We start from the raw sequence: 20,310 nt of genomic DNA, 5'->3' as shown, positions 1-20,310 counted from the left end.
GTGGGTGATGGTTCTAACCCCAGAGAATCAGTCTTTGTTATGCATGCATTTATTCAACGGATGTTTATTGAATTTTCTGTGCTGGCATTGTGCTTGGGCAAGTGCTAAAGTGGTGAGCCGGGCAAAGACTGTCCTTGAGTTGTTGAGAGCCCAGAATGAGACTTTTGAAAGTGGTGACTTTTAAAATGTAGGAATACAGGGTACCATGGACAATAAGGACGAATGAGGGGCCCAGTTCCAGGGGACAGAAGGCTTCCTGGAAGCAGCGTCAAGCATTTGGTCTCATTGCCTTATCTAAGCATGTTGAAGATTTTGGAATCGATTTGTTACATGGAACCCATTTCTGGTTTTATAATCATTCTGTATAATTTTTTACCTTAAATATTTAAGAGTTTATTGTAAGGCCATGGGACTGGATAAAATTAATGAAATATATAAACCCTCTGGAGAGGGAAACGAAACTTCATAAAGAGCAATTTCCCTTGATTTAGCAACCACATAGTGCACCTCCAAAATCACGGAAGGAGGTGTAATGGCTGGATGGGAAAGGGAACCCGGGATGGCCCATCTGGAACCATAAACGTTTCTTCCCTCTTCTTCCCGTTTCAGGGGGCTGTGCCGTCTACCCTGTAGTGAGGGCAGCGCCCTCTCAGGGGGAGGATTAAAGAACGTGCAGGAGAGGAAACCTCGAGGACACTGTCACTAAAGGTACCGTTTCCTGAGTCTTTTATCATTCATTATTCCAGTGACCAGTTTGAGGCTTTCGCTAGTGACCGCATATTCCCAGGGATCTGAGACACTGTCACTGAAGCAGCAGCCTGGAGGCCAAGCTCCCTGAAATGAGGTGGCCAATAGTGTGTGCTCCTGGGCTTCTTTTTCACGCAGTATCTGAAAAAGGTGGACAAAACGGGTACCAAGACTTGGGCTCCTCATAAAATATTTCTGAAATGCATTTCATGATGCGGTTGGTAATAAAAGTGTGTTACTGCGCTCTGTCCCTCGAGAGGCTGGGCTCCAGTCCCAGCCCACTTGCATCTGCACTGGGCCAGCGTGAATCACTGCTGAATTATTCACCAGCCTGACTCTAAAATTTCTGGAGTTCCAAAACTCCTAATAAAGAAATATGAAAAAATATCCATCTCTTTATCTCTATCCATAACTATTTATATGGCTAGAGGAAAAACCTGTCGTTTTATTTCTTTTAATTTAAAAGGTTTCTTAATTCTTTTTTCATACCACATATATATTTCTAGAGATTTTTCAAGTTGGAATAAGAACCTCTAAAAACGGTCCACTGGAGAAGGCTTCTAGGATTCACGAAGTTGACAGGCATCGTGACAGGCATAGTTTGCTCCCTTAAGAACTTGCCGCTGCACTCAAACTTGATACACTGATTTGGGGGATTTTTCAAACAGGTGTGGCCCCTTTTTATGGCACAAAACAATCGTAGTAGATCCATCAGACTTTGCTCTCTGTTTACAGAATAGTAAAGTTTTTTCAGGAAAAACTCATTTCCTTCCTCCTACTAAATATTCCTACTTTAGTACCCAATCATGATGTTCTGCAGATACAAGACAAGCCTGTTCTGAAGTTGACCATTTGAATCAGGCAAGAGACCATTATCTACCTCACTGGGGACACTTAGCCACAAAACACCCTGGGCCATGCTAGCTTACAAAAGACATCACCCCATTAAGTTGGTTACCAAACATTCACGCTTAAGAGTGAACTGGTTAATTTGGAGGCTAACAGCCATTTGAGATCAAGTTCTCAGGAGCCAAGCAGATCTGGTCAGTACATCCCCATAAGGATCACAAAAGCATTGTCAGAAATAATAGAAGGTGGAGAATTGTAACTAACCAGCACTCTTCTCCAAGTACTGGTATAGATGAAAGAATGTTTGAAAAACTTCTTGCAATGGGGAATGAAACCCCCACCCAAGTAGCTTGCTCAAACAAAATTAGTTAGAAGAAAATAAAAATAAAATAAAGTAAAATCAGTTGGGCTTTAAACTGATTTCTGATAAAGATGGGTTCAACTGGAGTCTATGATCTGGGAGGCTGTCGTCTTCCCCTAAATAGATGTTGAATAACGAAAGAATGTCAGTTTAAATGGGAAACAATCACTTGACAAGGGCGCACACCTATTTTTCTCCTGTCCTGCTATCCAAGGCTTTTGATGGAGGGATCAGAAGGAGGAAGGAGGGAGCCCAGGACTCTGCCAGGCTGGGCGAGTTTCCGTGGTGGGGGATCAGAAAGGCAGGCAGCGCACAGCAAGAGCGGCGAGGACAAAGGCACCTCCACACTGGCGCTAGCCTTGCTCTACCCTGATTGGAGAAGGCTCATGAAAAGCAAGGAGGAGCCTGACACTTAACGCAGGGCAGGATCAAGCCAGAGCCATACACACTCCAGAGTCGAGCTGTCTAGGGCTGACAGAGTTCCTGAGCTCAGGGAGAGTCAAACTGAAGGGGAATCTGGGAGCCCTAACTTGAAACCGACCAACAACGGTTCAACAGGTCCTGGCAGGCGTTGTGAGTCCTGCTGGGCTCTCCTGAGGGTGGAACTTCCCAGAGTTCTTTAGAGAGCCGCGACAATTCCCAGAAGTTGATTGAATCTCAAAGCCATCTTCAGGCACAAAGGCCAGCCCATCTCTCCCTGCCAGGCCTTGTCACATGCACATGAGTGACCCTGGAGGAAAACTTTGCTTGTCCAGATTAGCCGTATCATATCTGTGCTTACAAATCACCTTCCACTCGCATGGCCTGGGGAGGGGCTCCAGAATTTACCAAATAGGAAGGCAGTCACATAGCCCCCTGCCTTTTTGGCGCTTCAGACTGAGGTGCCTTCACCAGACTGGTCTGAGCTGCTTTACTCAGCATGCCTCTATCTTACCTTCATTCCCAGTACGTTTGAGCAGCTTATTTTTAAAGCTGATTAGATGAATCCTTAATAGCATTAGAATTTAAATGGTCCCAGATAGGCTTCAGCTTCTTGCCAAATTGAGATAAATGTGATATTTGGGGAGCTGAGCTCCAGCTTCTTGGCTGCTCTGGACTGCAGAAGGTTTCGAAGCACGCCTTTCTCCCATGCTTTTCTGCACCCTAAAACTGGGGTTGTGTGTGTCTATAAGGTCCCTTTTATCTGTAAAGGTTTATGCTTCTGTGTATAGATGTGTCCGCATGAACATGCATTTTCAAGGAAACATCAGGTGGGAACAGGAGGCACAGGATAGTTAGGTCTCTCAGTGAGGACAATCTATGAGAAAACGTCTTCTCTGTATCCCCAGGCAAAAGACCTTTATTAAGCAACTACTGAATTCAGCATTAAGGTTGCTAATACCTCACCTTTGCTGAGAATATTATAAAATGGTCAGAAATCTGACTGTTTCACCTTGATGAACACGTGCAGCACCCTCTGTATCTCTTAAAGGTGGGCTCCGGCTCTGGAAAGGGAAATGGACATATCCAGCAGTACAAGTCCGACCGCCTTCCCCTTCCATCTCCTTCTATCAGTTTTAGAAAACATTAAGAACAGAGTAGGGGAAAGAGGAGGGAAAGCCCCAAAGGTGAACCTAAATGAATGGTTCCAGATTAGGTAGGTTTATTCTTCAAAACAAATGAACAAACCAAAAACAGAGTTGTCTTCTCTTCCTTTCTTTTCCTGTCTAAACCAGACACTTGAGTGTCCCTAGAATCAAATGGTGAAACTTTTAAAAACCTGGTTTGTCCTTCCGATAGGGGTAGTGATTAATGCAGTGCCCCTGAATTTAGGCTTCCTTTTGGAATACTCACCAAATATATTCGCCCTTATGGACTCTCGGAAGATGCTAAACTTGAACTCAAAGCTTGCACTTGCACCCCAGTGGGAAAGGACTGTCTGCCATGTTTTCCTGAAGTGAATCTAATGACTCCAAGGAGCCAGGGGTGGGGGAAGACCCTGGAGCCTGGGCCTTGCCATGGGGTAAACCCATTTCTCCAGTTCTGGCCCTTCAGGCCCCAAACTCACACCAGCCCTCCTGACCCTTGAGGGGTTTTCAGGAGGAAAATACTTGTAATCCATTTAAACTAGAGCTTGGGTTAGAAACTGCAGTTTGAATGTAAATGGCTGTTTTGGCTGCCTCATAAAAATAGCATTTGGAAGATCAGCGAAGTCCGGCAGCAGAATCACAGCGTTTGACTCTATCCCAAATATCTGACCAGGCTTCACAAGAGCCAAGCTCACCCTCTGCTCAAATGGCTGTTCTTCATGGAAGGGGAAGAAGAGACATCAGAGAAAGCTCTGCACAGCCCTGGTGCTTAGCCCAGCTTAGGAAATCCATGCATTCCATCTGATTGTGTCAAACTTTCATAAAAAGCACATTATCTGAGAGGCCACTGTCCTTTAAAGAACCTTTCTCGTATCTGTGTTTTCTCTCAACATCTTGTGGTTTACACATGAAAAGTTTAACAGTATGGACACGTCAATATGGCATGCTCACATCATCCTTTACTAGTTTTTCCTCTCTCCTTGCAGAATTCTCCCTAACTTGCTTTTGTTCTGTTCTTTGCTAGAGAAAGTACATCTTCTCCTTGCCAAGGCTAACTCTGCTTCTGAGTTCTTGGTCCACTCCCTACCCACCTCCTCCATGGCCTTGCTCCAACCATTTTCCCTTTCCTTCACTTACGTTTCCTCTCACTTTTTATAAGTTCTTTCTCTTCTACTTGTAAACATTCTTTGGTCTCCTTTAAAACAACCCAACCAACAAGTAGCTTTTCCTTCATGACCCACTATCTCCTTCTTATCCTGAATTCTGTGGAATTCTATCTTCACCTCTCACCATTTATTCACCCATCAATCCCATGGAAAAATGGCACATCTCACCGGCACATTCAACAAATTGAATTTAATTCAGCAAACACGCATTGAGCACCTAGTATGGGCCGTGTCCTACCTGGATCCTGGCCACAAGGAGGGCACACTCTTGTAAGGAAGGGAAGTATGCCTGCTGTCCATACCGAGTTATGTAGTGTGATAAGTGTGATGACAGAAGGATGGAAGGATGCAGAATGGAAAGGCTCACCAACCCTGTCTTGGGGGAGTTCTGGCAGGAAAGTGCCACAGGAGTTATCCAGACAAATGGACACCCAGGAAGGGAAGAGCAAAATGGAGAAAAGAAGGAAACTGGGCCAGCCAGAAGGAGCAGCATGGTCTAGGTCATTGGCATTTGGCTGCTAGGACATGTGCGTGGCACCATTGAGACAGGGAAACAAGGGCTATTGTGGATGCAAAGGATGACAGGCATTTAGTTTTCAAATGTGCAGTCCTGAGAAACTTTAACATTGCTTTTTTCTGACAGTGGGAAACAATGGAGAGTTTAAAGCAAGGAAACAACATATCAGATTGCCTTTTTGAAACCTCTGTAGGGAAGCAGCAATTAGAAGGGGGAGATCAGATAGAAGCTGCTCTAATAGTCCAGATAAGAGACAAAAGGGGCCTGCACCAAAATAGTGGCACCAAGGATGGAGAAGACGGGATGCCAACAAAACCATATGTATCCAAAAGGACCCACATCCTGTTTTGGATCACCCCGGCAGGTGTTATTTCTTTTTGCTCTAAACCGGCAGAGCATATATTGTACTTTACTTATTGCACTTACTCAACTTGTATTACAGTCATTTGTGTATTTCTCTAATTTTCCTTATCAAATTGCATCGTTGTCTCGCCTTCCTCAAATTACAGTACCTTGCTCATAATAATAATGAGAGGAAGAAAATGTTATTTAGTCCAATTGAATTTTCAAGAGCTTTAAAACCATGAATAATTGAGGAATCAGCCTTGTGTAACTGCTTATCATTTACATAATTGTGTAAACATGCTGATAATTTTTTTTTAATTTTCCCACTAATTTTATTATTCCAGAATGGCCCTCTTTCTTCTGAGTTGTCCAGATTTTAGGGCAATAGTAAACAAGTATACTCTAAGCACATACAAATGGCAGAAGGGTTGCTCTCATCCTCACCTCCCTAGGCAAGGGAAGCAGTTGAAGGGAGAGAAAACATGATTGCATTAACTGAATATGAAAGCCGTGTACAAATATTGAGAAATATGCTGTCTGAAAAGACAGCGGATTGCGGTGCACACTGCATGATGGGACGGGCGTGCAGAGTCCCGAAGGTCAATGTGCAGATGCAAATTGATTAAGCTAAGTACTTACTGAAATTGCTTTCCAACATACAAATGAGAATTGATCATAAGCAGGACTCATCTTTAGAGTGAAAATGCTTATGTAAAGTTACCCTTTGGTATGTCATCAAAACAAATTTAAGTTGTCCAGACTTCTCCCGAAATGCAAGTATCTACATTATAGTTAACAAATCAATTGTAAGGATTTACCCAGTGCATATAGCTTTGTGATTGAGTTTGTGATGTGTGGACTGTATTGGCCCCATCACAGCTTTATTGGGGCATCTTTTTATAACGAGGTTGCCCTCTCTCTCTCATGCCAAACCAAAGCACAAAGTTTGCCCTGTGTAGTGTGACACCCAGGCTGTCACTTTGAAACACAATCCTAGCTCCTAAGAAACCAGGAGTCAGAAATCACCCAAACCAGCAAATTTAATCAGTGGCTCTGAATGCCACTAGCCCAGGGCATTTATGTAGCAGAGAAGATAGGACCTGGAGTAGGGTGGATAAAAGGAAAGGAAAGGCAGATGAACGAGAAAGCAGAGAAGGGGGTAGAAAATGCAGCTAGCAATTCCTTACTGTGTAATTGTTATGTGTCAAATAAAAAGGTATGTGCCATGGGCCACAAAAGAGAAGTTCAACTCATGATACCTGCCTTAAAGGAGCTTACAATTCAGTCAAGGGAAACTCCAAACATTTAAAACAAATAAAATTCCCAAATGTGATCATATAATCAAGTATTAAATATGACTCCCCAACATTGACCATGTTGGTCAAGTACTGGAAACTGAAACTGAGCAGGTATTACAGGTTCAGGGAAGTGGAGGTGGCCAGGGAAGACTTCCTAATGTGCAAAATGTGCATGGAATCTCACATTATGGAAAAAAGTAAGACTAAAAGGAAAGGAAGAAAGAGAAGAGAACAGGAAAAGGGAAGAGTTGCTGAGGTGGGCAATGGTTGAGTGGCTACCATAGCTACCTCAAGTCTCTACCAGATACCTGTGCCAATCGTTGGATTGCCTTGGCTGAAGACCAAGGGTTTAAAGGAGGAAAATATTTCTGTGGTCCCAGTAGTGTCTGTAGAATTGGACCAAAGCCAGCTAGTTTTTTGTTGTCTTTGTAATCACAAAGTGAAGCATCCTTTTCCTTATGTTTGCTTGAGAGGAATGCTGTTTACACTGAAAACCTCGCACACTTCAGGCTGATCTTTGATAACTGAATTCTCATACCACTAACAATTGGATGTAGAGAACTCACAGAAGTTTCCCAACACAAGAGATGGCTTCATTAGCTGAAGGTTCCCATAGGCTCTATGTGAAATGGAAAGAATGGTAAATTTGGGATAATTTGTTAGATGCATGTCAAAAGAGTTTTATAGAGAGGATATTGCCAACAAAATGTATTTTGATTGGCACTGTGAAATCTCTCCGCCTGGAAAATTACTCTCCCACCTCCATCCTCACTCCCATCCAAATTTAGAGAAAGGGAAAGGGAAAGGGAAAAGGAAAGAGAAAGGGAAAGGGAACCCTGGTTCTACCATGTTGCCTCAAATTGTACCATTTGTGAAGGTGTTGCTTCCCCCAGATTTCCCCTTGAAAGTCAGGTGTCCCCAGGGAAACCTGTTTTCCCATACTAGAAGTCTCATCTTTTATTAGGTCATTTTCTGCCTAAAGGACACCTGAGGAGGAAAGTACAGAGAAGAGGAGGAAGAGAAGCAATGTTGGGAGAAGAGGAAAAAATAATTGTAGAACATGGGGCCCTGCCAGGAAGAGGAATAGGGGTTTGCCATGCAAGTGGTGGATGGTCTGGATAGCTAAGGAGCAGAAGGAGGGCTAAAAAATGGAACCTGAGGAAAGAAAGGAAGAAAGGGAAACAGAATCCATGATGAAATCAAGCTAGTTTTGAACTTGGCCTAGAGCAGCCGACTGGGTGGCTCCAACATCAAAGTTGGGCAGAGACAGGTTACCCAAGAAGCCTCAACACTGCTTCAGAGGGCAAAAAGGAAGAGGGAGGAGAAGACTAATTGTGGGGGCCATTTTCAGGCTTGCCCGATGGCAGGCTGAATATATGTTCATGCCGCTAAATCCAAATCCAGAAGCAGAAAAATGTTTTCCATTAGGTGAGAGAAGAAAATGCCTTGAAATCTCCCCCAATGCAGAACAATTGTGGCTGTGGGCCAAGGGAGTGGGGATTTTCCCTGCTGAGTCAAGAGAGGACAATAAAACTGGGAAACAATTTAGGAACTAGTATGATAAGAACTCTGCAAGAACTCTGATAATCTGATGCCAGAATCTGAGCCCCATCAAAATGCTCAATCCAGGACTTTAGAGATCATTCTGTTGTAATCCTTTTATCTAGTTAGGGGAAAATGGGGCTCTGAGAGGAGTTAATATTTGTTGAGTGCTTTTATCTACTAAGCATTGTTTTGAGCATTTATGTGCCTTTCCTCAACAACAGCAGGTACCATTATTATTTCCATTTTACAGATAAGAAAATTGAAGTACAGAAAAGCTAAATAACTTACCTGAGTCAAACAGTTTAGTAAGTGGTAGGACTGGGATTCGAACCCAGGCATTTTGAGTCCAGAGTGCCACAGAATCACATTTAATAATTTGTCCCAAAATACACTGCCAGACAGAAATAAGGAAATCAGACTGCCTTTTTATTTGAACCCTGTCACGTTCAAGAAGTGGGAGTGTTTAAGTATTACCTAGGAAATGGTGACTGCCTGTTAGGGGAGTGATTGTAGCAGATTTGGTGGCAAAGTTACCACAAGTCCTTGTGGGAGCAGAGAGCTGTTTTGAAAGCAAAGCAGGAAAAGTAGTGGAGTAGCCTCTCTCTCCTTCATCAAGAAGAGGTAATGCAGTTGTAATGGAGCCCCTGCAATTGAGGCCACAATAATTATTGAGATAATGGCCCCAAAATGGAAGAGTAGATGTATCTCTCCTTGAAGAGGAGAAAGAGGAGGAGCTTGAGGTAATGAAATTGTGGAGTGTGTAGATTAGGTTTTGATAGTGATCAATGCAACAGCAATAGACTGTGAGTGTAAAAGTAAAGGAAGAGTGGTGATGAATTTAGTCATTTAATCAACCACACTTTCTGAATGTTAACTTTGTCCAAATACTAGGAGCTCTGGAATGGAAATGAAGGCTAATCCAATATAAGCTTATAATCTAATGAATAAAATGGGGCAATTGCAAACAGGTCCACATATAGACACACAGTCATACAGACACAGGAATAACAGAAATGCAGGTGTACATCACCAGTTATATAAGTGTGGCCTTGACCTGCTCTGAAAAGAAATTGGTAGGTAGAATTCTTGGAGTCAGAGAGACAATTGAACACAGACTGTGCAGATGAGAGGTTGGTATCTCTAAGAGGAGGATTATTACTGTTTGGCTGTTACAGAAAGAAAAAATAAGTACAGAAGAGTGAGTTGTAAATAAGAATGCCAATGAAAATAGCAAATTTGACGTAGAAAGCGACAGATCTTTGTGGTTGGCATTATCATGGGCAATTTGATGGAGAAAGAGAAAGGACTTCTAGCATTAATGGAGATACTGGAGTACATGTCTAGTGTGTAACAGCGACTCCTGTGGCTTTATCAAAGGTGGCCAGGGTCTTGTCTTGTAGAGGGGTGGATAAAGACAGTGAAATTGTTATGGGAACAATTATGATTATAACTGAGGTAATAATAAAGATAATGGACCTGTAATTGAAAAGCTGGTGGCTGTAAAGGAGAAGGTGAGGGCAACTGAAATACAGAGCGGGTGATAAGGGAGGTAATGGTGATGATGTGAAAGGTAATGGAGTTATAATGTAGATGATGCTAAAAGGGAATGGAGTTATAATGAGGTGATGACTACAGAGTGGGGAAAAAAAAGATGATCATTTTAATGGAAGCTAGAGGGACTGTGTGATACAGGTGAGAGTTATATGCAGAGCATTCATCAGGACAGGTGGAGCTGGTGACCAGGACAGCTACACCCAAAGTTCACATTACAGAGGAGTTCTAATGGACCCTGGAATAAGATAATGTTGTTAATGGAAAAGCTGATGACTGCCATGAAAATCAGGAGCCTTGTGATGGCACAGTGATAGAGACAAGTGGAGGAAGGGGGACAGGATTGAGGGTAGACCAGCGTGGGCTTATTTGTATGTCCTGGGACTGAGGGGCCTGAGACACTTGCTAGATATGACCCTGTCGGGTATTTGGCTTAATGCCACTGCTACTGCTTGGACTAGGCATTTGTCATGCATAAAGCAAATCCGGGATGAACAGACATAGCCACAGCAACAATTCCAGCTTACAGTCTAAATTTTGTTCTTAAATTAGGCATGACAACACAATAGCTTGGATGTAATACTTCTGTGAGCAGATGTGTAAGCAAAAAGTCTGGGAAATGCATGAATTTCCAGCAAAAGTGAATGTATGGAGAGGGAGTTTTCTTTTCTTTTTCTTTTTTTTTTAAATCATGAATACCCCTTCCAAATAGAGAAGTGGGAGCTTCATCCTCCAGTGCTCGCTGCTTAGTTCCTGAGATCTTTGGTTGGGAAGAGTATGCATGGCAGCTTGTACATTGGTCTGATATCTTGGGCATTACACAGGAACCTTGGAAAGTAGCATGTACAAAGTTCCCCAGCATCAGGATGGCTCAGTGCTACTGGTACTTCTGCACTGAGCAGCCTGGAAACATGCGAGAAGGTAGCCCTTGTATCTTCAAACAAGCAGGCAGATGATCCCAGACCCACACCTGACATCCAGGAGACCTGGGCAAAACACAGAGCCTATGAGGGGAGCAGAGACAGCCAGGCAGAGTCATCATCTCTACATGGAGGCATGCGTGAAGTGCAGGTGTTATTTGCCTCTGGTACCTAAATGCCACCTCTCAGACCAACTGCATCCAAACTACTGGGAAAGTATTTTACAAAAATACAAATTCCCAGGTCCACTTCATGGCAAATCTGATTCTGTTGCTTAGAGGCAGAGCCTGGGATGACTGTGGTCTCAACATTCCCTCGGAAAGTCTTACATATAGCCAGGTGTGGGAACTGCTCTCTTTCAACCTGTGGCCCTCAAAAGAAGATTAGGCAAGAGGTGGGGAAAGTGTTATATTTCATGGGTGAAGGCCAAACCAACCTTTTCAGTAGATCTGTCCTAACAGTGGGATATGAGCTGTACCTTAAAACCTCTCCCTCTCAACAGAAAATTATCCTCTGCCTGTTACTAGGCACATGGGTGTACTTTTCCCACAGTGAAGAGTCACACATTGGACCTAAGGTGTCTCTGGGCAGGGGATTCCTAGAATGTCAATAAGGCAATAGGCAGACTGAGCCACTGGCTGTAATTCTCCTAGAATAGAAGGAATGAAGCAGTATAAGAAGTGAAATATGCAAGGGGAAAAGAGGAAGAAATGGTTGGGAGAAGGGAGGAAAGTGTCCAGAATGGAAATTTCAGTCATGGGATACGGGTCTAGAGGTGAGGTCTTGGTCCCACCATATTGTTGCTTGAAGGTCTTTCCCTCCTGGTCCTCAAGGGCACCATTTTGTTCTTCAGGGTTCTCAGGGATTAAAAAGTGTCAATGTCATGGAAGTATATGATAGATTTTCAGAGGAACAAACCATTTAGGATCTTAAACGACATAAATGCACATATGTCTACACCCAAATCTATGAAATTAGAAAATTATTAAACCATGCATTACAAATAAAACATATTATTTTAAATTGCTGAACAAAATGGTAGAACATTTCTAGGTAGCCTGTGTCCTAATTCTTTCTGTTCCTCCCAACCTGAACTCTCAGGTGACAGTCACCTCAGAAGTAAAGGTCAGTCCCTGCTGTACCAGCTTGCCTGGATCTGCTTCAAGGAGACAGAGACCACTAACTCATGACCCCAGGGGAGCAGTGACGTTCAATCCTTATTTGGCCCACTTGGGCATAATTCAATAAACAAATTGTAGGCAGGTTGAAGGGTGATTACACCAGCATGGTGTGGTCTTCTTGGCAAGGCACTGGTCTTTCTCTCCTCCAATCCTACCCTTATCTGCTCCTGCCTGGAAGTGAACCACACAATCCTTTCAAAACTATTCCTAACTTTCTGAGTGATGCTGATCCACCACTTGAGAAATGCCGATTTTCTCCCGAGCCAGGTTATATCATTTGTTAGCCATTAATCGTTCATTAACCTCCCAGGTACCTCATGGAAGCCAGGACCTCGCCTTCATTTGTTAAGGTGGTTCACTGGGTCCCCCTTTAATAAAATTACAACTTCAGGAAACAAATCATTTATATCAAATACAACCCCACGGCTTCCTATTATGTTAATCATTTCAGGCAGGTGCTATTAGGTAATTCAATCACTGGGCTATGGAAAGCCTCCACTGCATTAATGAGGAATGAACTAAAATTCTGAATAAGAGATTTTCTGAATAAATGGCTCTGAACAAAAAACCAAGAGCCAAGCCTATAATCACAACAGATGACAACAAAACAAAATTGCATATCCAACACAGTCCTAGCATCCATCCATTCTCAGTCCACAGGCTCTTTTGGAGCCAAAAGAACATATTGCAGCCACCAACAACAGCCTTCCACATCTGCTGCTTTTCTGATATTTTCTTAACACTTTTCTCAGGTAAGCTGAATAAATTCTGAAGCCCCTATTCCAATTTAGACTAAACCGTACCTTATCCCCAAGGCAAGTTTTTCCTTAAAAAGATCTCCTTTGTCCACAGCCCCATTCAGGATCCCACTTTCTCTTGGTCCACCTGCCTCCAGTCTCCTGCTCCTTCAGGACACTTCCTTTACAGCCACCAGTGTGATCTTTCCAAAACTCCAAAGTGACCACATTTTGCCCCTGCTTGAAACTCTTCATTTTCACAGATCTCATTTTCTTTAGCAGGCCATACAAAACACATTATGAATAGGCCCTTGCTTGTCTTTCCAACTTCATCTCATATTATTCCCCTCTAGGAATGAACCCCATATTCCAGCTATACCCATGTCATTATCATTTATGAATATTCTATGATCCATGCTGTTTCTCTGACTACAGTGCCATTTCCACCTAGTTTTCATCTATTAACATTCAGCCAGAGCATCACCTCCTTCTTGAGCCCTCGGAGCCCATCATCCCCATTCCTAGACTGAGTTAGTCTATGCTTTCTTAACACCTAAGGGCAGAGCTCTGTTATCCAACCTAGCACTCAATACTGTAATAGCTGGATCACAAGTCTTCCTCTCCAACTTGATGGAAATCTCTGTGAGAGTAAGATCATATAGTATTTAACCTTACATTTTTTTTAAAGATTTATTTTTATTTATTTCTCTCCCTTCCCCTCCCCCCAGTTGTCTGTTCTCTGTGTTCATTTGCTGCTTGTTCTTGTTTTTGTCCACTTCTGTTGTTGTCAGCAGCATGGGAATCTGTGTTTCTTTTTTTGTTGCGTCATCTTGTTGTGTCAGCTCTCCGTGTGTGCGGCACCATTCCTGGGCAGGCTGCACTTTCTTTCGCACTGGGCGGCTCTCCTTACGGGGTGCATTCCTTTCGCATAGGGCTCCCCTATGCAGGGGACACCCCCTGCGTGGCACGGCACTCCTTGCGTGCATCAGCACTGCACTATGGGCCAGCTCCACACGGGTCAAGGAGGCCCGGGGTTTTGAACCGTGTACCTCCCATGTGGTAGATGGACGCCCTAACCACTGGCCCAAGTCCGCTTCCCTAACCTTACATTTTTAATGTTGGATATACAGTAGATGCATACTAAATATTTGAGAAATGAGTGACCCAGTTATTTTGCTTTCCCAGCTGTTAAAACAAATACCATGCAGCAAATTGGCTTAAACAATGGGAACTGTTGGCTCATGGTTTTGAGGCTAAAAGTAGTCCAAAATCGAGGCATCAGCAAGGTGATGTGTTCTCCCAGAAGACTGGTCTTTCAGGGTTTGCTGCTGGCACTCTTTGGTCCTTGTTTTTTCTGTCACATGGCAATACACATGGCAACGTCTTTTTCCTTCTCCTCTGGTTTCCTTTGACTTGACTTTCTGGCTGCTCCCTGTAGCTTCTCCCTCTGTCTGACTTTCAGGCTGCTCATAAAGGACCCCAGGAATCCACATTAAAGCCACACCTTAGCTGAAGTAACAGCTTGAAGAGGTTTTTTAAATAATGGGTCCACATCTATCAGAACGTGTAATAAGACCAAGAATATGCCCAAACCGGGGTATACAATTCAACCCATTGTCACCAGTGATGGAGAAAATGAAATCATGACTGACTAAATGAATGAACCCAATGACGTAACTAATGTCTTTTCCAGCACCTACCTTCCCATTCCCCAACACTGGGTGAAAACCTTTGAAAAGTTTATTTTTATAATCTGAAATTCAGTTGCTGAAGATTTGGCCCAGAATAATTAAGTTCTACAGTTGATGATACCATCACAAATTCTTCATTCTCCTGTTCTTTAGTAATATATCAAAACAATATAGACTCAGCAGCATGGATAGGATGCTTCCCTGTGGCAGGAAACTGCTATTAGCGCAGACCATGTAGTGACTCATGTGCCCTTCCTTGAGCCCAGGCTCCAGCTTCACAGGAAATCTCCCCCTCTTTGTACACTACATTTGGTTTTCACAGAGCTGTGGTTGCCTAGCATTTATCATGCTGTGCTTCATCAGAGATTTAATCAGGTCTGAGTTTTTAGCAACGTACTTGTCGTGCTCACTTAACTTAAAATCAAGTCTGTTTGGGCATTAGTGAGTCCTATTCATTCTGTCTGGTAGTTTTGGCATTTAAAACTTTAGAATTTTTCATTGAGGAATATTGTAAGTCTTTACCGAGCATCATCTGTACATAAACTTCTCAGGCTGATTCTCTGATTGAAATATTCCAGTCTTAGGGATTATTCTGCTGAAAGGGAAGTACTTGTGTATTAGTTTCCTATTGCTGCTATAACAAATTACAAAAAAAACTGAGTAGCTTAAAACAACATAAATGTATTATCTTATAGTTCAGGAGGTCAGAAGACTAGAATGAATTTGCGGGACTGTATTCCTTCTGGCTGGGCTAGGCTTCAAATGCCAAGTTTCTCCTCCCAAACTCAGCAACCAGATAGGTCACTAGTGAGTAAGGGAGTAGAGACGCCTAGAGTGGTATAACCAATAGAGCAACCTCCACATAAAAAGGGACATCAGAATGAGCAATCAACATTTCCATCTAATTAATAATGTCTATATCACAGGGTAGTTGTAAGGAAAGTGATACAGCATCTGTGGTAGCACCACATACATTGTAAGAGTTTCATGACAATTATTTTTCTGTAATCCAATAGTTCTAAAACCTGGCAATCCATCAGAATATCCCAAGAACTTACTACAAAATGTAGATGCCTGGGTCTCTGTCCCAGGGGATCCAGATTCAGTAGGTCCAAGGTGGCTCAGGACTCAAATAGACCTGTTATTCTGGTAGCAGCCAAGTGAGGAGACCACTCATGTCATGGTTCTTCAGGTCCTTCAGGCAGGACACCACCTACACAAGAGAGCAAGGATATTAGCCAACACTCTTTCCGTTGTTAGTTATAGAAATCAACTCGAGCTGGCTTACCTAAAAGAGGGGATGTACTGGAAAGACTCATGGGTGTGTTCCAGAAAACAAGGGCAAAGGGCAAGTCTTGGGAAGGGACTGGCTCCAGAAACTAGAAAGCTTTCAGGAACTCAGCAGTGTTCTCTCTCCATCTCTCATTTCAGCTTCTCTCTATGACCAATGGCTTTCTGCTTTTCCATACGTGTTGTGAGTAGAAAACAGGCTCTACACAACTACTAAATATACTCTAAACTGTACTTTGTCTCAACACTGCCCAGACAGATTGTTAGGTCTCTTTTAGTCCCAATTCTGTATGCTCATGACAGAGGATCTGTTTGACCTAAGTCAGGTCCCCATAGGGCCCATTCCTCCATGTTTGTGGGGATGTGTTGGAAGGAGGACAATTTGTTGAAGTCATTGCAAGTTTGGTGATATCCAAAAGAGTCCATTGGAAGCTGGGACTTCATGTCTATATTTTTAAATTGCTTTCCCCCAATAACCAGAAAATAAAAAAGGAAGGCTTTTGACTTTGGGTGTCTAATTTGAACTTTAAAATTATTTCTAATTTATACTTAGAATCAATCTCATTGAAATATCAGTTCTACTGAAATCCTCAAGATGATGCCTTCTCTACTTATTCAAAATGATCTTGACTCCTTTGGGGAGGATGCCTCTGCTTCAAAATAGGTAAAATTTCCCCCAAATAGTCCAGGAACCTTTCTACATGCTTCTTTCTAGTGTGAAAATGGTTCTTTTCCAGGAAGACATTTTCTAAGAGTGACTGGAAAATCCACTGATATGATGATTATTTTTGTGAATGTGTCCACCTATTAGACCACAAGTTTTTCCAGGGTCAAGATTATGTCTCATTCATCCTGTATCTGTAGCATCTATAGTAGTTACTAGATCAGCTACCTAATGCATGTTTATTGACTTTAGGAAGAAATGAAAAGCATTGTTCCTCATGAAGTGATGTAATAATACCATGCTTAGTGAAAGCTCAGTGTGTACCAGGAAAAGATGTCAGGGCAGAAGCCCAAAAGTCAGGTTTGAAGTGTCCTTCTGGTCAGAGAGCCCATGATTTCACCACACTGTGGGCAAGGAGAAGGAAAGGGACAGTTCAGAGATTGCGCTGTGAGAAGCAGGTCCAGGAGTTATGACTGGAGGCCCTTAGCTTACAGAGCAAGTTCTCCTTCAGACCTCCCCCTTTCCATTAGCATCCCTGTCTCTTGTGTCAGTCTGCTCAGATCCCCAGCCTTCACTAAAAGACCTGCTCAAGTCATGGGAACCAGGCACCAGGCATGTTCTTTATCAGAGGTGCCAACTGGCAGCTGCTGAGGGACCATCAGAGGAGCAGGGCTGTGGAGATCCTTCAGGAATGTTTATTCTAATTGTAGTAAAACAAAAAATTTAGGCTTCACAATCCATCATTCTGTTATGAAATCAATATTACAGGGCTCAAATATCTTTATCATGACAGTGTTTTATTCTAAAAATGTATTTTCCTACATTTTCCAACTTCTGAAATAATAAAAAATAGCTTTGGCACGACAGTCGCCTGACATAAATGAAAACACAATTTAATGAAATAGCATTTTATGAATTTAAACTGAAGCAAATATTTGACATGCTTTATTTAAATTAATTTGCTGTGCATGCTCTGCCATTCACATAGTAAGTAAGCTTTGCTTTATTATATTGCAAGGGGCTCTGAGCCTTGCTGGCAAAGAAACAGAAGCTAGAGGGATACAGAGAGGCTCAATTCTGAGGGTCCACAGGCCCACACTCCAGTCACATTGTGTCTCGGTTTCCCAGGGCTGCCATAGCAAAACGCCACTTACTGGATGGCTTAAAATAGCAGAAACTTACTTTCTTACAGTTCTGGAGGCCAGTAGTCCAAAATCAAGGTGTTGGCAGGACTACGGTCCTTCGGAAGTCTGTAGGAAAGAATCTGTGCTGTGCCTCTCTTTCGGCTGCTGTCTGTGGCTTGCCAGCAACCCATGGCTTCTCTGCTTCAGTCATCACACGGGGTTCTCTCCTCTGTCTCTGTCTGTGCCCAATGTCCAATTCCTATAGAGTCATGTTGGCTTAGGGACAATCTACTCCAGTGTGGCCTCGTCTTAACTAGTATCATCAAACCTCCTATTTCCAAATAGTGTTGCAGTCACAGAACTGGCGATAGGGGCTTGAGCATAACTTCTTGGGAACCCAATTCAACCCATAATGCCCTGGCAGTAAAATTTGGTTGAAGTAGGTCAGGGAGTTCTTTAACAAAGATTACGTCTATTCTTGGAAGGCAAGAGTGAGATGTTTACCTCCATGTTGGTGGCATATAGCTGCTTTTAGTAACCCTACATTAGTTAGGGCTGCCTTAACAAAATACCATAAACTGGTGTTTTAAAACAACAGAAAGTTATTCTCCCATAGTTCCAGAGGCTAGAAGTCAGAAATCAAGGTGCCAGTAGGGCCATGCTTCCTTGGAGCTCGAGGGGAGATCCTTACCATGTCCAGCTTCTATGGGTTTTAAGTCTTCCATGGTTCTCTTGGGTTTGTGGATGCACACTGCACAGTTTGCCCCCATCTTCAGAGCCGTCTTCCCCAGTGTGTGTCTGTGCCTCTGTATGGTCTTCTTATGAGGACACCAGTCATCGGATTTGGGGCCCACCCTAATCCAGTATGATCTCACCTTGATTGGTTATATCTGCAAAGATCCTATTTCCAATAAAGGTCTCTTTCTGAGGTTCCAGGTAGACATCAATTTTGGGGGAACACCAGTCAACCCAAGACAAACCCTAAATTTATCCCAATACGCAATCTATATGATTTCTAAACTCAAAACTTACTGTGCATGATAAACACCGTCCCTTCCTAAACTTTCTAGAAAAACAATCTGTCAGTTCCAGGGTGCTAATATGATCATTTCAGAGGGGTAGACTGAGGCCAGATATGTTTATTAATCTGTTATCTGGCTCTTTAAGAAAACATCTCCTGTCTCTGGATTTATAGAATAAACTTGATTTGAAATGAACAAAAAATACCACTTTCACTGTGGCATCTCAGATAGTAATCCAATTTCTTCTTTTTACTGTTGCCTGGATTAATAATTTGTAGATAAGATTAAGAGTTTTCCAACAGTTTATAGTTATAGAAACTTTGTATTCGATGAAATAATTAAGCTTCAACAATAGCTTACACAGTTATTGTTTGCTTTACCTGACCACTCACCTGGTATAATGACCTCTATCAAGGAAGGGGGATCTGAAACAATGATGAGAGTGTTGGTGATCCCCACAGACAGATTACGATCATCATGGGTAGAGGGTGTGAACAGGTTAAGGGTCATGGTAAAAAATAATGTATAACTTTTTCACAAATGGATGGTGACTTGTGTATATTTTACCTTTGTGCAAAAGTCTTCACTGTTCTTAGGACCAAATGCACATTTAGAAGATGAGAGGGTAATTTATAGAGAAAACAAAAAACATGGATTAAAGGGGAGAAACACACATAAATTTTTAAAAGGGATTTCACACATACACACAACAAACAAATCATAGAGTCCATCTCCACTATCCTGTTCCAATCACAGGGAAACTGATGTGGCTTAACCAGTTGTGCTCCCATCGACCATATAGTAGGTGAAGGCAAGGCTGGCCCATGTGGTGAGCTGGCCCACGCAGAGTGCTGACCTGTGCAGAATGCTGGCCCATGTGGAGAGTTGGCGCAGCAAGATGGCACAACAAAAAGAGACACAGAGGAGAGACAATAAGAGATGCAACAGATCAGGGATCTGAGGTGGTGTAAGAGAATGGATCACCTCTCTCCCACTCCAGAAGGTCCCACGATCGGTTCCTGAAACCACCTAATGAGAATACAAGCAGACACAGAAGAACATACAGTGAATGGACAGAGGGAGCAGACAACTGGGGGGTGGGCAAATAAATAAATAAATCTTAAAAAAAAAAAAAATATATATATATATATATACAGTTCTGATCCAGAAAACTCTACATTTAACAAAGCGCACATTCCTCATGAATCTGGAAGAATTTAACAGAGTACTTTCAAACCAGCATCAGAAAGTGTATCATCCTAGCTCTTTAGGTTTACTGTTGGGTGAAGTCATTGAGTTGACTGGAAGGGACCACTTTCTAAAAGCCTGTCCCCTGAGTTTGGCCATTTTCTCATTCCCAGAATCAACCACTAAAGATGAGGCAGTTTATAGGTGCCATGAAATAATTCTTGAAAATGGTGACAGGGAGAGGAGATGCTCTTTAGGGGCTCAGGCAACTGTGAAATAAAGAAAAGGAGATAAGAGCCAACAAAATCAAGAGATAGGAGGAAAACAGGAAGCAAAAGAATATGGTGGATTACATTTTTCTCAGAGATAACTTGGGAACAGGCTTTATCATCCAAACACCATTTACTTTCCCATCTACGAGTTCAAAAATAAGAAAGAAAAGGATCAGTTCTACAGCAAACTTCAGCTTAAGTAATCTTACCAAATAATTGGAAGTGCTTTCAGGTGTTTGGTTTAAAAAAAAAAACCAAACTTTTTTTCCTGTTA

The 20,310-nt window shown here is 42.5% G+C and overlaps 1 protein-coding gene across 1 annotated transcript in view; it reads left to right on the top strand.

The window, feature by feature from the left end:
• Positions 1-20,310, top strand: part of TNR (tenascin R) — a 440,066-nt gene that overhangs the window by 226,261 nt on the left and 193,495 nt on the right. Inside the window, exon 2 of the mRNA XM_058310159.2 lies at positions 610-708. The gene's annotated coding sequence lies outside the window, so the exon portion shown is untranslated. The remainder of the gene's footprint in view (positions 1-609; positions 709-20,310) is intronic.

The sequence above is a fragment of the Dasypus novemcinctus genome, chromosome 13, assembly GCF_030445035.2.
Source record: "Dasypus novemcinctus isolate mDasNov1 chromosome 13, mDasNov1.1.hap2, whole genome shotgun sequence".
NCBI classification, from domain to species: Eukaryota; Metazoa; Chordata; class Mammalia; order Cingulata; family Dasypodidae; genus Dasypus; species Dasypus novemcinctus.
Note: the sequence above shows the minus strand (reverse complement) of the source record. Positions and strands in the feature narration are given on the sequence as shown.